This window comes from Palaemon carinicauda, chromosome 17, assembly GCF_036898095.1.
Source record: "Palaemon carinicauda isolate YSFRI2023 chromosome 17, ASM3689809v2, whole genome shotgun sequence".
Classification (NCBI taxonomy): domain Eukaryota; kingdom Metazoa; phylum Arthropoda; class Malacostraca; order Decapoda; family Palaemonidae; genus Palaemon; species Palaemon carinicauda.
This window is the reverse complement of record NC_090741.1, coordinates 107,205,722-107,221,684: the sequence shown is the minus strand read 5'-3', so window position 1 is coordinate 107,221,684 and position 15,963 is coordinate 107,205,722. Positions and strand designations below refer to the sequence as shown.

The 15,963-nt window shown below is 43.7% G+C and overlaps 1 protein-coding gene across 4 annotated transcripts in view; it reads left to right on the top strand.

The window, feature by feature from the left end:
* The first annotated feature begins 2,170 nt into the window (after nucleotides 1–2,170).
* The window catches only part of Sgf29 (SAGA-associated factor 29), a 185,254-nt gene continuing 171,461 nt past the window's right edge, over nucleotides 2,171–15,963 (top strand). The window contains exon 1 of one of the 4 annotated variants that reach the window (XM_068391278.1): nucleotides 2,171–2,670. The gene's annotated coding sequence lies outside the window, so the exon portion shown is untranslated. Of the gene's footprint in view, nucleotides 2,671–2,745; nucleotides 2,916–15,963 lie in introns of those variants that run through there. The other 3 variants (XR_011047042.1, XM_068391276.1, XM_068391277.1) reach the window with 3 other exon arrangements.

The following is a 15,963-nucleotide window of genomic DNA, read 5'->3' as shown; positions in this document are numbered from 1 at the left end:
GTCTTGTTTTCTTGTATCATAGTGTTTATTGTGTAAAGTTGTTTTCCAATTGGAGCACAATCGAAAGTTCCATCACAAAACCAACTCTTTTTTGTTTTAAGAAGCTGAATATTTCTTAATGTTGAGTAAATATTGACCTCTTTACTGCTAAATTGTAAAAAAATTTTCACCTCTCGTCGTAACTGTCAAATCTTCATTAGTTCCAGAGTTACGGACTCTTCTTACTGTTCTTGCGAGAGTTTCTTTCTTCGGTAGAGCGCCGGCTACTTCCAATGGAATATTATCTGTACATTTGTTTATTACAACCGAAGTAATTTCCTCCGTCTTTCTTGCATTTTCTTTCAACTCTTCCTTAACCTTGAGAACGTCTTTTCTCACCATATCGGGAGGATGGCAATGTTCTTGAGTCAAAGAGGATATTTCACTACCTATACTAATTAGTCTTCCACTACAGTATCCTCTTTTTTCACATCTCCGATATATTTTTTCTTCTTTTTGCTTATCAGCCACGTAAATGTAACCACCGTACAAAAGCTTTCTGCCTTTCTTGTTGCTTTTGACTATTTCCATTTCTTAGAATGCTTTTTTCCCAATATAAATAAAAAAAACTTCAAAGGAAGTTTTATAAACTTCTTGCTATGGAGAGGAAGTTGTTAGTGAGACGAAGGGGGAAAACTAACTGTGAAATTTATTCATTAGAGCATGGCAAATGGTCGTTTTCTTAAATTCCTCTTCATTTTCACATATATCATTCAACCATTCATTCTTCTCCATTATACTGGCAATTATATAATCTTCATTTTCATCAATATTGCGGACCTTGATCTTCGGTTCAAGTTTATCCTTTTTATCTACTTCTACCTTAATGTCATTATTGACCTCTTCTAAGTAATTTTTAGCCTTTTCTAACCCAGCTTTATCCGCAAAATTAACTACCAAGTGGCCTTGTTTAGAGGATTTGACCTGTTCGACATTCGTGGTTATCTTCTTCATGATTGTTTTCTTGATCTCTGAAGCCTTCGTATTTTCCTCCGTAGATTCTATGACCAAAGTGTGTGTGTTTTTTTTTTTTTTTTTTTTTTTTTTTTTTTTTTTTTTTTCAACCTACTTGCATATGTGGTCTTGGTCACATTCTCTTGTTCGTATTCCATAAGTTTATCTTTCAGCTCAACAATTTCTTGACACATATTAGTGTATTAAGCCGTTATCATATCCATAATACCAGACATCTGTTGTTGTACATTTACCTTCATCTCTTCTATGTTGATGCTTAGCCTCGTCATGTTTTCCCATGATATACTCATTCTTTTTTTAACAACCATTTGCTTGTCACCGCTATTAATCATTAATTGGGGGTAGTTACAATTTGTTCAAGCATTTGGAACAAAGTGGACACTACTACTGTCTCATATATCTTTATCATAACCTTGTAATGCTAATTCCTCCTTCTGTTAACGTCTCCATAGTTCATATCTTCCAGCACTTTATATAAAACAGGACCGGCATTTTATTATGCAGTAAATCCTGAATGTAAACAAAATGAATTCGACAGTGATTTGGAGAAGGACTAAAAACTGTGAAGCCTATTTTTTCTGGAGAAACGAGATTTTCCTCCATGTTCATGTTGTTATTTACAGGCAACAAAACACATGAAACATGATCGGAAATAGAAAGGCACAGTGTAAAATCCGGACGTCGGACGTCGGACGTCGGATGCCATCCGGGAGAATAGAAAATCGCTTGTATCACCTGGAAAGACACGAAAATAAACCTCTTTTTTGTGACTGGTAATGTTCACTGATACTTTCTGTTATTTTCTGAATAAATGTTCGAAAAATATTGGTTTATTTTCATGTTATTGAGAATAATCTCAATCGGACGTCAACATTACACTATCTAACTGCCCGCTATTTTACCCAGTTAGTGTAATGTTGACGTCCGATTGAGATTATTCTCAATAACATGCAAATAAACCAATATTTTTCGAACATTTATTCGGAAAATAACAGAAAGTATCAGTGAACATTACCAGTCACAAAAAAGAGGTGTATTTTCGTGTCTTTCCAGGTGATACAAGCGATTTTCTATTCTCCCGGACGGCATCCGACGTCCGGATTTTACACTGTGCCAAATAGAAATGCTTTCAGTGGCGTTTAAATGAGAACCAATAATTAGATTAACTGTAAGGGTGACGCATGAGAAAGAGCTTTCTTAAAGCCATGTTAATTTTAGAGCAGTAATTTCAAGTTTAATGTATGAAAATAAGTGATTTTCCTTTTAATTTTCCATAGTAATGCACATACCTACAGGATATTGAAACGTCATATATTATAGTATTCGCGTTACGGATGAGAATCTGTACTGTATATAAAACGACATGGAAAGGCAACGATCTCGAACACCAGCATTTTAATTTCAAGTGTTTGTTTACAAGCATTCTGGTCCGCAGACAAGACCCTGAATATCATAAAACCCACTAATGTAGTCCATTTAAAACGGAATTGTTGACATAACTGATGTTTCCTTTGAAACGACCGGCTGTGGTTATTATAGACATTGTGAGTTAAAAGTCTTTGTTGTCAATTTGTTTACAATACTGGTAAGCTGGTAGTCTGAAAATGTTCCTGGCAAGTTATACTACAGTTGGTAGTAACACAGTATTATACACGGGTACGAGGCTGATATTTACACTAGGATATTTTGTATTTTGAAAAATATGTCATCCATACCGTTTAATTTTAACCCTAATACCACCTTGCTTTGTTCACTTGCCAATTGTGAGATACCTGATACATCCCGATCTTCAGACGGCCCCCATATTGTGCTACGGTTGACTAGGTTAGCGTACTGTGACCAGAGTAACCTAACTCAAACATTATTATGCTACTTAGACAAACCCTATGCTTCAGTTCACTGTAGGTAAATTTTCATTTGTTCTTACGTGAATATAAGCAAAAATCGGTATTATTATATTTACGGACGGGGAAAACTTTTGGGGTGTATGTATGATAGCGGCCACCACTATGTATTATTGTACTGTATTACAGGGCAATGTTACCCAGTGGTAAAGTTTTAGATTCAACCAAATTGGGAAATGTATTATATTAATATATTTTCCTAGTAAAGCACGTGATAACAAAAAACTTTCTCTCAATACATTATTGACGCTGATGTCTACTTACAGAGATAATTATTTCAGTTAATGTAGGTCTGCATTTTATTTCCAAGTGTTCTGTATACCTTTACGCTGCCACGGGACCTAGCTCTTGTTCGTTTGTATGTCTGTTTTCATCTTACTTGGCTCCGCCCCATTGCGTAATGTGACAATATTTACTTGAATGCGCATTTGCTCCTCCCACTAATGTCGCTCCTCCAATCTAAATACTACTGGGTTCTTTTCAAGGGTTATTATTGGACGATTCATTGGTCTCTCAGTCTTGTTTCAAGGATCTGTTTTTTGTGCAATATAACATTGTAAACGATAGTATTTTGTTTTTTTCCCTATTTCATTATGGGAGAAACCCGTGATTGTCGTTTGTTTTCGGTTTTCAAAAGTTCCGGTTTCTATATTTTCATCACACGTCACTTAACTGTCATGGATCCTCCGGTACGGTTGTGTGAAATATGTCGTTATTCCTATTTTGATGTGATCGGCCGATTTCATGGGAATTATAATGGAACTCCTGAAGTAGTGAATCGTTTTCTAAGGGAGCATTCCGTATTACCTTTAAGTGTCCAGTGTGGTAAATGTGATTCGCCTTTACATTTTCGTGAGGATAGACATGTGTGGTATTGTACCAAATCTGAACGTATTCCAGTATTTGATGATTCAGAAGAGGGTCAACCACAACCTTCCACATCTTCATCGTCATCTTCCGTTTAAGGTAAGAAGTGATTTAACAAAATATATATATTCAAATTTACCCCTGGTTGAAGGGGGGGTCGCAGGGGGGGCGAAGCCCCCCCCCCGGTAGGGGTACAGGGCCCCTAGGTTAGGTTAGGTGGGTTTGTTAGGTTCTGTGGTGCCCTGAAAATTACTGTGGCCTTAAGGGGGGGTCGCAGGGGGGGTGAAGCCCCCCCCGGTAGGGGTACAGGGCCCCTAGGTTAGGTTAGGTGGGTTTGTTAGGTTCTGTGGTGCCTTGAAAATTACTGTGGCCATAAGGGGGGGTCGCAGGGGGGGCGAAGCCCCCCCCGGTAGGGGTACAGGGCCCCTAGGTTAGGTTAGGTGGGTTTGTTAGGTTCTGTGGTGCCCTGAAAATTACTGTGGCCTTAAGGGGGGGTCGCAGGGGGGGCGAAGCCCCCCCCCGGTAGGGGTACAGGGCCCCTAGGTTAGGTTAGGTGGGTTTGTTAGGTTCTGTGGTGCCTTGAAAATTACTTTGGCCATAAGGGGGGGTCGTAGGGGGGGCGAAGCCCCCCCCGGTAGGGGTACAGGGCCCCTAGGTTAGGTTAGGTGGGTTTGTTAGGTTCTGTGGTGCCCTGAAAATTACTGTGGCTTTAAGGGGGGGTCGCTGGGGGGTCCTACCCCCCTCCCCCCGGTAGGCCTAGTTAGGGGTATGGGGGAGGGGTGCTGGAACATTAATTATTCATTTATTGCAAATATCATTCAATGCCCCAACACCCTCCCCCCCCTTCCCCCACCCAAAACCCCGGTTCCCAAAGGGTGTCCCCCATAATTGGTGGGATGAACTAGGGTATACATAGTAAATCTCTAAATCGGTTGGTTTGCAGTCAAAATAAACGTTAAATTCATTGAAACCACACTATTTCTGATGCAACAAATATATTTTTATTGCATTTTTCCAAATTTGGCTGAAACTAAAAATTTACCCCCAGGGAAAAAACTTTTCTATAGAAAAAATATTTTTACTCTATTTTAGGCCGGTCTAAGGCCTGTCCCCAAAAACTACAAAGGCTCCATACATACCGCTCTTTTTGCTAATGACACTCGTTCCTGTCGCAATGAATAGTTTCAGAAATATATATATATATATATATATATATATATATATATATATATATATATATGTATCCAACGATAATGGGGAACCCCCAGTGGGAACTCGGGGTTTTGTGTGGGGAAACGGTATATAATGGTAAAACAAGCCATTTCTTCTCTATACATTACCTTCTTGGATGTACAATGAACTGATGAAAAAATACGGTAATATTGAGCTGCCATTAGCAATGCTAGCGTAACATGCTAACATTAGCAGTGTTTTTCAATCATTTGTTGACAGTACTGGTCGGTTGTAGTCGCTCTCGTTCGTTAGTTTGTACATAGCAACTTTCGACCTTCTGCGCATGCAACTCCTCCCACCTGCGCATAGACTCCACCTCCACCAATAGTATTACTTCTTCTCTTATAACCCCTCCCCATTTTCCCCTACGTCATTTTAACCGCCTCATTCAACTATTCGATTTCACTCGCTTTATTCAAGTATTTTTCTTGATCCAGTACAGCTATACCACTCCTTTTATGTAATACCCTCGTATACATATTACGTTTGACCCAAGAATTACTCGTTTTATTATCCGATATCTTATAAAATCTTCATTTTATATTCCCATTAAATATTATTTATCATACACTCCATTTTATCTTGCTATATATATTACTTTTATACATTTTGTTATTACCTTGTCACGCCTAGATTTCACAAATACTTGCTCTGGACAAATTTCCCATTTTAGTTCATTCATGTTTACTCTCTAGATTCCGTTAACCAATCACGAACCCATACGTATGGAAAGTTTGCACTGGGGGGTTAATATTTCCCAACCCCCACCTTCCAACAAACCCTTTTCCATGGAAACCTTTGTCCAAGTCAGGTCTTTGTTAGTTCAAGCGACGTCTTTTTGCGTATTTTACGATGGAAGTTATAGAAAGTTCTAACGACTGCATTAATCCATACTTGAAAGCATTTCGGTGAATTCCAATGTTGATAATTTCCTTAAATCTCATAATGTAATAGCTCAACGTTTACAGTGTCCCAAGTGCAGTTTTAAAACTAAGTTAGCTAAGACAAAGAAGAACGACGATGTGAATTTACAGAAGTTAAGACGTCACACTTACAACACCCCGGTGACCCACAAGTTTCGTTGTTGCGGTCATAAAGTAGTTAATTTCTTTAATTTTATATATTTGCAGGTAGATCCTTGGCTAGGGGTTGTGACCTGGGAAGGGGGGTCCCCCCGGCCAGGGGTTGTGATCTGGGAACTTCTAGGTTAGATTAAGTGGGTTTGTTAGGTTCTGTACCCTTTTGTACTTTTCTATATATTGTGTAAAGGGTATATGGAAAAAGGCTTTAAAATACACATGCTAATATTATCGTAGTATTGGTAACATTGCTAATGTTAGCGTTCGCAGTACATACGTTCTTGATGAGTGAAGTGACACGGAATTTTAATAGAAAATATATAACAAGAGATCTTATACTGTATTTAAACATTTTAACAGAAAATATATGTTTTCCTGTAGAAAATAACGTGATATAACCAGTTTTCACCTTCATTTCAGTCGTAATAGCAGCAACCAGTTCGGCCACTTAAAGTTTGTCGAACTGGTTGTTCTGTTTGTTTGAGGTTGAAATGAAGGTCAAAGTCAGTCAAATCATGTTATTACTACGGGAAAACATATATTTTCTGTTGGAAATGAGAATCTGTAATACAGTAAAACTGCATTTAGGTATGTAGGTAAGGACACGGCTTGTAGATTTGGTTAGGGGGGAAAAGTTTAGGTTAGTTGATGTCCATTTTTAATCAACACATGAGGAACTGGCCACTGTTATACAAAGGCTTCAAACTTTTATCTAAAAAACTGCTTTTTCCTACAGAAAAACGGGTATTTATTCACGAGACCACGCTCTCCATTTACTCCCAAATTATGCAGTCCTGCAGCCCCCTTCTTTTTGTACAGTAATTGGGAGGTTCTTTAATTATTGGGGAAGCAAAATATGGCAAGTTATGTTGAGCTAGGGGGAACAGGCTATAAAAAAACTAACTTAGTTTCCTCACTAAACGACCTGGAACTGGCATAGTCAACCAAACAGAAGTTTTTGATACCAGCATATATTTGATATACTGTATATTCAAAATATATACTAAATTGAAAATAGAGTAATCACTCAAAAGTATCACTTTGTGAATTGTACATTTTATGGATGCTTTCGAGTAATTACTCCCTTTTTAACTTAATATATATTTTGAATATATATCAAATGTATGCTGGTATCACGAACTTGTGTTAGCTTGACTATGTTGACGATGTCGGTTCTAGGTTTTTCAGTGAGGAAACAAAGTTAGTTTTTTTATAACCCCTCCACCCTTGCTCAACATATCTTGCCATTTTTTAAATATTTAACTTAGCCGGTGAATATATAATAGCTGCAACTCTGCGGCTCGACAGACAACATACTTAAAAAACTCGCGAGCGATCGCTATGCAGGTTGCGGGTGTGCCCACCAGTGCCAACTGTCGGCCAGATACCACTCTCGGATGTAAACAAAACCTTCAATTCTTCTCTGTCGACGTTGACGACAAGACGTACTTTTACTCGCTGTAGAACCTGGAGTTTTCCCATCATATTTGGTGAAGTACTTTAATTTGGTTTGAGATTTCGCAGTACAGGTGTTTTTCTTCAAAATAAACCCTTGAACTCTTTTTTGAATCGGATTATTTGTTGATGACTTAGATCGTTTTTTGGAATTTTCCTTTGACTAATTCAAAATGGCTGACCCTTCTCAAGTTCCTAAGTTTCGAAAGTGTAATGCTAGGGACTGTAATAGGCGTCTTCCAAAGGCTTCTCTCGACCCTCACACTGTTTGTTCCAATTGTCGGGGTAAAACCTGTCAATTGGGAGATCGGTGTGAGGAATGCGTGGGCCTTTCGGAATTCGATTGGATCGAATTTGATAAATATACACGCAGACTAGAGAGAGATAGGGTAAGGAGAAGTTCTTCTAGGTCCGTAGATTTTTCCTCTCCACATGCCCCTGAACTTAATCCTTCCCCTGTAGTGGTTGTTCCTAACCCCCCTCCTAGCACTCAGGAACCGTCTATGCAAGACATGATGCGTGCTATTCATGCCTTGGGGGAGAGAGTTGAGGCTTTAGCAAGTGACCGTAATCATCTCATGGCGGACGTGAAGGAACTCAAGTGCCAAAGTGCCACGGCGGAAAGTGGGAAAGTGCCTAGTGTTACGCAAAGTGTTGTGAACAGTGTTGCGACCGAGGGTTCGTCTGTTCGTGCCTGTCGTTCACCTAGTCCGGGACCTCTTGCAAGCTCCCAAGCCCAGGGGAGAAGCAATGTCGTACGACTTATGGGTTCGAGAGGCCTTGATCAGCGAACAGACGTTCCCTCTTTGGTATCAGGCATATCTCGTCAAGATCACCCCTACCATAAGACGAGAGAGCCCATTTTTACCTCGTCGTCCGAAGGCGTTTCACGTAAGAAACCATGGAGCAAGGTCTCTAGACCTTTAAAACGCAAGTCGGTCCCTTCAGGACAAGTCCAACGTCCCGGATGTAGCCACTGGGACAGTTCGGACCCGTTGCCGTCATCTGATGACTGCTCGCCGCCTAAGAGAGGCAAAGTTGTGCCGTCTCAGTCGCTAACCCCATCTGTTACCGCACCCGCTTCCGTAGACCCTAAATGGGTGTTACTGCAAGACATGCAGTCTAAGCTTGCGTCCCTTATGGAGGACTACAACGCAGAGAAGGTTTCCGTTGAACCTTCTGGCCGTCAGCCATCAAAGCGTTCTGTTGTGCGTCCTGTTGACGTTGATGTAGCTTTCTCGCGTCAACCAGTTGGGGTTGTACCTCCCCCGATGCGATCCCGTGTGGATTTCCAGCCGCACGTTGACGTTAGGCAACTCACTGATGCGACTGGTGACGTTCAGGACGTTCACCAACCATCAAAGTTGACTTGTTTTGACGCGGTGCGTCAACCTCCGCAACCCAGTATGGTGTTGACTGCACAACCCAGACGGTCTAAACAGTCTCGGGTGGACGCTGTGCGTCCTCGCGCACCTGTTGTTGTTGACAGTTCCCAGACTGTTCAGCAGTTTCAGGACGCTGCGTCCTGCTCCGTCACGTATGCACCAGTGCGGCCGGACGCTGCGAGTCAAACGTTGCCTACCCCTTTGCCGTTTTCTCATCAGTTATCAGATGAGGAACTGTCAGATGAGGACGTTGCTGAACCACAGCCTGAGGATCAGCCTTCAGATTTAGATGAGCCTAAAGCAGTTCCACCATCTATGGACTTTAGAAAAGTCATGCTTGTTTTTAAAGAGTTGTTCCCTGAACACTTTATCTCTGTGGCTCCTCGTTCGCCGCCGTCTGAGTTTGTTTTAGGCGTTCCTGCTGCCATGCCAGCCTTTACGAAACTCGTTCTTTCTCGCTCATCCAAGAGAGCTTTACGGCTGTTAGGCGATTGGTTGGAAACCAAGAGGAGTTTAGGGAAGACGGCCTTTGCCTTCCCCCCATCTAAACTCTCGTCTAGATCGAGCGTCTGGTATGCCACGGGAGAAGTTCTCGGCTTGGGAGTTCCTGCCTCTGCCCAGGGCGACTTCTCAAGTCTTGTAGACTCTCCCCGCCGCCTTGCCATGAGACGCTCGAAGATTAGTTGGTCATCCTCGGACCTGGACCACCTTCTTAAAGGCATCTTTAGGGCGTTTGAAGTTTTTAACTTCCTGGACTGGTGTTTGGGAGCCCTGAGTAGGAAAATCTCATCTGCCGATAGGGATGTTTCCTTACTCATTATGTCCTGCATGGACAAGGCCGTCCGCGATGGATCCAACGAGCTTGCCGCTTCATTCACGTCCGGAGTCCTAAAGAAACGAGAGTCTCTGTGCTCTTTTCTTTCAGCAGGAGTGACGCCATGTCAAAGATCTGAGCTACTCTTTGTGCCCTTGTCTAAGTGCTTGTTTTCTGAAGTCTTAGTTAAGGAAATTGCCTTGTCTTTAGTGCAGAAGGACACCCACGATTTAGTTGCGTCCTCGGCTCGCAAAGCTCCCCCTTTGCCTGCCTTGTCTGCTAGACCTAGGATAGACACTCCAGCGTCCAGGTTTATTCCGCCCTTTCGTGGCAGAGCCCCCAGCAGGGGAGGTGCTCGTGTCGAAGGGAAGAGAGGAAAGAGGAAAGGATCCAAGTCCTCGCGGGGCAGAGTCTGACTGCCCGCAACTTCAGACAGCAGTAGGTGCCAGACTCAAGAACTTCTGGCAAGCCTGGGAGAAGAGAGGCGCAGATCAACAATCTGTGAGGTTGCTCAGAGAGGGGTACAAAATCCCTTTTGTACGCAGACCTCCTCTAGCGACGTCCCCCATCGATCTCTCTCCCAGGTACCGAGAGGAAGCAAAGAGACAAGCCCTGAAACTGGAAGTGTCTCTTTTACTAGAGAAGGGAGCGGTGGTCAAAGTCTCGGACCTTCAATCACCGGGGTTTTACAACCGTCTCTTCCTAGTATCAAAGAAGACAGGAGGTTAGAGACCGGTGCTAGACGTCAGTGCTCTGAATGTCTTTGTCACAAAGACGAAGTTCACCATGGAGACCACAAAGTCAGTCTTAGCAGCGGTCAGAAAGGGAGACTGGATGGTCTCTCTCGACCTAAGGGACCCTTACTTCCACATCCCCATTCACTCAGATTCCCAACCTTTTCTGAGATTCGTCTTCGACGATGTGGTGTACCAGTTTCGGGCCCTGTGCTTTGGCCTAAGCACGGCTCCTCTCGTGTTTACGAGGCTTATGAGGAATGTGGCAAAATTCCTCCATTTATCGGACATCCGAGCCTCCCTTTATTTGGACGACTGGCTTCTCAGAGCCTCTTCCAGTCATCGCTGTCTGAAGGATCTCAATTGGACTCTAGATCTGACCAAGGAATTGGGACTCCTAGTCAACTTGGAAAAGTCCCAACTGATCCCATCCCAAACTATTCTGTATTTAGGGATGGAGATTCACAGTCCAGTTTTTCGGGCTTTTCCGTCGGCCCCCAGAATAGATCAAGCCCTGCTCGTCATCCAGATGTTGAAGAAAGAACGTTGCTCAGTCAGGAATTGGATGAGTCTGGTAGGAACGCTATCATCCCTGGAGCAATTTGTCTCGCTAGGAAGGCTACACCTCCGACCTCTACAATTCCATCTAGCTTTTCACTGGAAAAAGGACAAGACGCTAGAGGCGGTCTCGATCCTGATTTCCGAAAAGATAAAGACTTGTCTGACTTGGTGGAAAGACAATATCAGTCTACGAGAGGGTCTTCCCCTAGCAGTTCAGAAACCCAACCACGTTCTCTTCTCAGACGCATCGGACTTGGGCTGGGGCGCGACGCTGGACGGTCGGGAATGCTCAGGTCTGTGGAACTCGAGTCAGAGGAGCATGCATATCAACAGCAAGGAGCTTTTGGCGGTTCACCTGGCCTTGATAAGCTTCGAGAATCTCCTTCGAGGCAAGGTGGTGGAGGTCAACTTGGACAAAACCACGGCCTTGGCGTACATTTCCAAACAGGGAGGTACCCACTCACTGACTCTGTACGAGATCGCAAGGGACCTGCTCATCTGGTCAAAAGATCGAGGCATCTCCCTAGTAACGAGGTTCATCCAGGGCGACTTGAACGTCCTAGCAGATTGTCTCAGTCGGAAAGGTCAAGTAATTCCAACCGAATGGACCCTCCACAAGGATGTGTGCAAGAGACTTTGGGCGACTTGGGGTCAACCCACCATAGATCTCTTTGCAACCTCGCTAACCAAGAGGCTTCCAATCTATTGCTCTCCAGTCCCAGACCCAGCAGCAATACATATAGATGCCTTTCTCCTAGATTGGTCACACCTAGATCTTTACGCATTCCCACCATTCACGATTGTCAACAAGGTACTGCAGAAATTCGCCTCTCACGAAGGGACAAGGTTGATGTTAGTTGCTCCCCTCTGGCCCGCGAGAGAATGGTTCACCGAGGTACTTCGATGGCTGGTAGACTTTCCCAGAAGTCTTCCTCTAAGAGTAGACCTTTTACGTCAGCCTCACGTAAAGAAGGTACACCAAAGCCTCCACGCTCTTCGTCTGACTGCCTTCAGACTATCGAAAGACTCTCGAGAGCTAGAGGCTTTTCGAAGGAGGCAGCCAGTGCGTTTGCTAGAGCGAGGAGAGCTTCTACCATTAGAGTTTACCAATCGAAGTGGGAAGTCTTCCGAGACTGGTGCAAGTCAGTTTCCGTATCCTCGTCCAGTACCTCTGTAGCCCAAATAGCTGATTTTCTCTTATACCTGAGAAAAGTTTGCTCCCTTTCAGCTCCTACGATCAAGGGCTACAGAAGCATGTTGGCCTCGGTCTTCCGGCATAGAGGCTTAGATCTTTCCAACAATAAAGATCTGCAAGACCTCCTTAAGTCTTTTGAGACCTCTAAGGAACGTCGTTTGGCTACACCTGGGTGGAATTTAGACGTGGTCCTAAGATTCCTCATGTCAGACAGGTTTGAGCCTTTACATTCAGCCTCCCTGAAAGATCTCACTCTTAAGACTCTTTTCCTGGTATGCTTGGCCTCGGCTAAAAGAGTCAGTGAGCTTCATGCCTTCAACAAGAACATCGGGTTTTCGTCAGAAAAAGCTACTTGTTCTCTGCAGCTTGGTTTCCTAGCCAAGAATGAGCTGCCTTCTCGTCCTTGGCCTAAATCTTTCGATATTCCTAGCTTATCGGAGATCGTAGGCAATGAACTAGAAAGAGTATTATGCCCTGTTAGAGCTCTTAAGTTCTACTTAGCTCGTACTAAACCTTTACGAGGCAAATCTGAAGCGTTATGGTGTTCGGTTAAGAAACCATCCTTACCTATGTCAAAGAATGCTTTGTCATATTTTATCAGATTGTTAATACGAGAAGCTCATTCACACTTGAGTGAGGAAGACCGATCTTTGCTTAAGGTTAAGACGCACGAGGTTAGAGCTGTAGCAACTTCCGTGGCCTTTAAGCAAAATAGATCTCTGCAAAGTATCATGGACGCAACCTATTGGAGAAGCAAGTCAGTGTTCGCGTCATTTTACTTGAAAGATGTCCAGACTCTTTACGAGAACTGCTACACACTGGGACCATTCGTAGCAGCGAGTGCAGTAGTGGGTGAGGGCTCAACCACTACAATTCCCTAATTCCATATCCTTTTAATCTGTCTCTTGAAATGTTTTTTAATGTTGTTTTTATGGGTTGTTCGGAAGGCTAAGAAGCCTTTCGCATCCTGGTTGATTTGGCGGGTGGTCAAAGTCATTTCTTGAGAGCGCCCAGATTAGGGGTTTGATGAGGTCCTGTTGTATGGGTTGCAGCCCTTGATACTTCAGCTCCTGGGAGTCTGTCAGCATCCTAAGAGGATCGCTGGGCTCCGTAAGGAAGACAGACTTACAAGGCAGAGTAATCGTCTAAGTCGACTTCCTTACCAGGTACCTATTTATTTTGGTTTTGTTATATTGATAACTGTCAAAATGAAAAAACTCTTAGCTTATACGATGTAAACATATTTAACTCTGGTCTCTACCCACCTCCTTGGGTGTGAATCAGCTATTATATATTCACCGGCTAAGTTAAATATTTAAAAATGATATTTTAATTATAAAATAAATTTTTTAATATACTTACCCGGTGAATATATAAATCAAACGACCCTCCCTTCCTCCCCAATAGAGACGCAGTGGGACGAGAAGAATTGAAGGTTTTGTTTACATCCGAGAGTGGTATCTGGCCGACAGTTGGCGCTGGTGGGCACACCCGCAACCTGCATAGCGATCGCTCGCGAGTTTTTTAAGTATGTTGTCTGTCGAGCCGCAGAGTTGCAGCTATTATATATTCACCGGGTAAGTATATTCAAAAATTTATTTTATAATTAAAATATCATTTTTGCTTTCTCAGCATTTAAAGAACCTCCTAATTACTGTACAAGAAGAAGAGGGCTGCACAACTGCATAATTTGAGAGTAATGGAGAACCGATGGTCTTCCGCACGAACGCAAGCCAGCGATCTCGCGCGCGCACCGGCAGTCTCCCGCGCGCGCACCAATAGTACTCTCGTGCGCGCCAATGCATCCGCCCTTGTGCAACCAGTCACATGCTTTGGCGCATTCTAGGGAGACCACGAAATTACACAGTGCCTTACCGCACGCCAGCGCTCTTCCACGCTTTCCTGCGCCCTCCTGCGCGGTTGCGGTCTCAGATCCAATGCGCCAGCTCTTGCCAAAGAGCCAGTGCTCACAGATCCAATGCGCCAGCGCTTGCCTGCTCTCCAGCGCTCTGCGCATTCACCGGAAACTCTGCTTCAGCAGAACCTGAGCACCAGCATCATCCTGTGTGCCATAGCTCTAGTACTCTCCTGCACACTCGCGCAATAGGCAGAAAAAAAAATGGAATAAAACTTTTTTGGACAGGTCACCATTGCCCCATTCCTTTCCCCGCAAATGCATAACATGGCCGCCGGGAAAAGAGGAAAGATGCTTCACAGAAGGATTCAAGATCCTGAAGATTCCATCTTACAAGGGGAATCCTTGGTCCCTGTCTCTTCTGAAGTTCCTTTTTTCCTTGACAGACCACCATCAGCAAACAGGAAAGCATCAACAGACTGATCTCTAGATCTCTATTTGCTGATGGCTAGTTGACAGTTTGCTGATCTGTAGGTCGCCAATCACCAGATCGCCAACTGCTAGCTCAACGCTGATCTTTGACCTCTAGTCCTTCCAATGACTAACGATCTCTGATTGCTTGCGTTCCAATCACTGGTTGCTAGTCAATAACCAGTCATCAGCTTGCTGATCACTAGATCACTGATGGGCAGCTCATCTTTCTTTGATCATTGAACTCAGCTCGTTGGTCTCTGACCAGCCCATCTTCAGCTTGCTGATCTCTGACCAACCAGGGGGGACCATAGTCAGCTTGCTGATCTCTCACCAACCAGGGGGACCATAGTCAGCTTGCTGATCTCTAGCTCACCATCGGCTCACAGACCGCCGATTCACCGATCACCGGCAATTTGCCTGCAGTTTGTGACTTGGACTTACTAGTCAACCTCTGCCCGTAGTTTCCTAGATCAGAAGGTATACAATATACTTCTCGCTACTGGCCGTTTGCCATCACACTAAAGTGATCGGAAAACGTTCGACAACCCTCATCAAGGGCTTGTCAACAGAGAACTACTTGCGAGCACTCTCCAACTGCACAGTAACCACGATACCCAACCGTTAACCATTGATTAATATTTGTCAAATTGATTCTATTCTAAGGAATAACATCAATCCCATCAGGGCTCATGGTAGGGTTAATCGTTGCCTTCCTTCTGTTAGTTAAAGGAATTCTCTCTCAGAGAAGAATTCTTACACTGGGTATCGCATCTGATCCTTTATGACACGAGTCAAGACTCCAGCGTCAACAATCTTGACTCTGTGCTTAGAACACATCAAAAGAAGAGAGGAGGACCATAGTGCTGCACCACACGACCTCAGCCCTCTGGACAGAGTCCGAAAGTACCTTCACTTAAATCTCTTAAGAGATGAAGGCCAACTTTCCAGTCCTTCAGTAGCCTTATCGGTTCCTAACAGATCACTCGATGTGATGGGCGACAGCACCGCACACCACATAGAGGCTCACATCAGCAAGCAAGAAGGAACTTGCTCGTAGCCTCTTCCCATCTAACAGTATAAACAGATGGGTCAAAGTCTGTTTGGTACCACTATCAGCCCGCATCATTCCAGACTAGTAGAATGTGCTCGCCGACAATCTGTGCACAGCATCTCAGATAAGGTATACCTAATGGTCTTTGGATCACCTTGTAGCCGACAAAGTCCCTAATTTACGGGGTCCTCCAACTAGGGTGCTGTTCCCAACGCTCCTGAACCTCAGGCTGCCGTTGCTCCTCAGCCCTAGACCCCAAGGCTCTCTGGCAACAACGGTGGGTACAACAATGACGTTTATGTCTAGTCCCTGTTTTGTCTGGAGAAGGGCACTTAAGAAGGC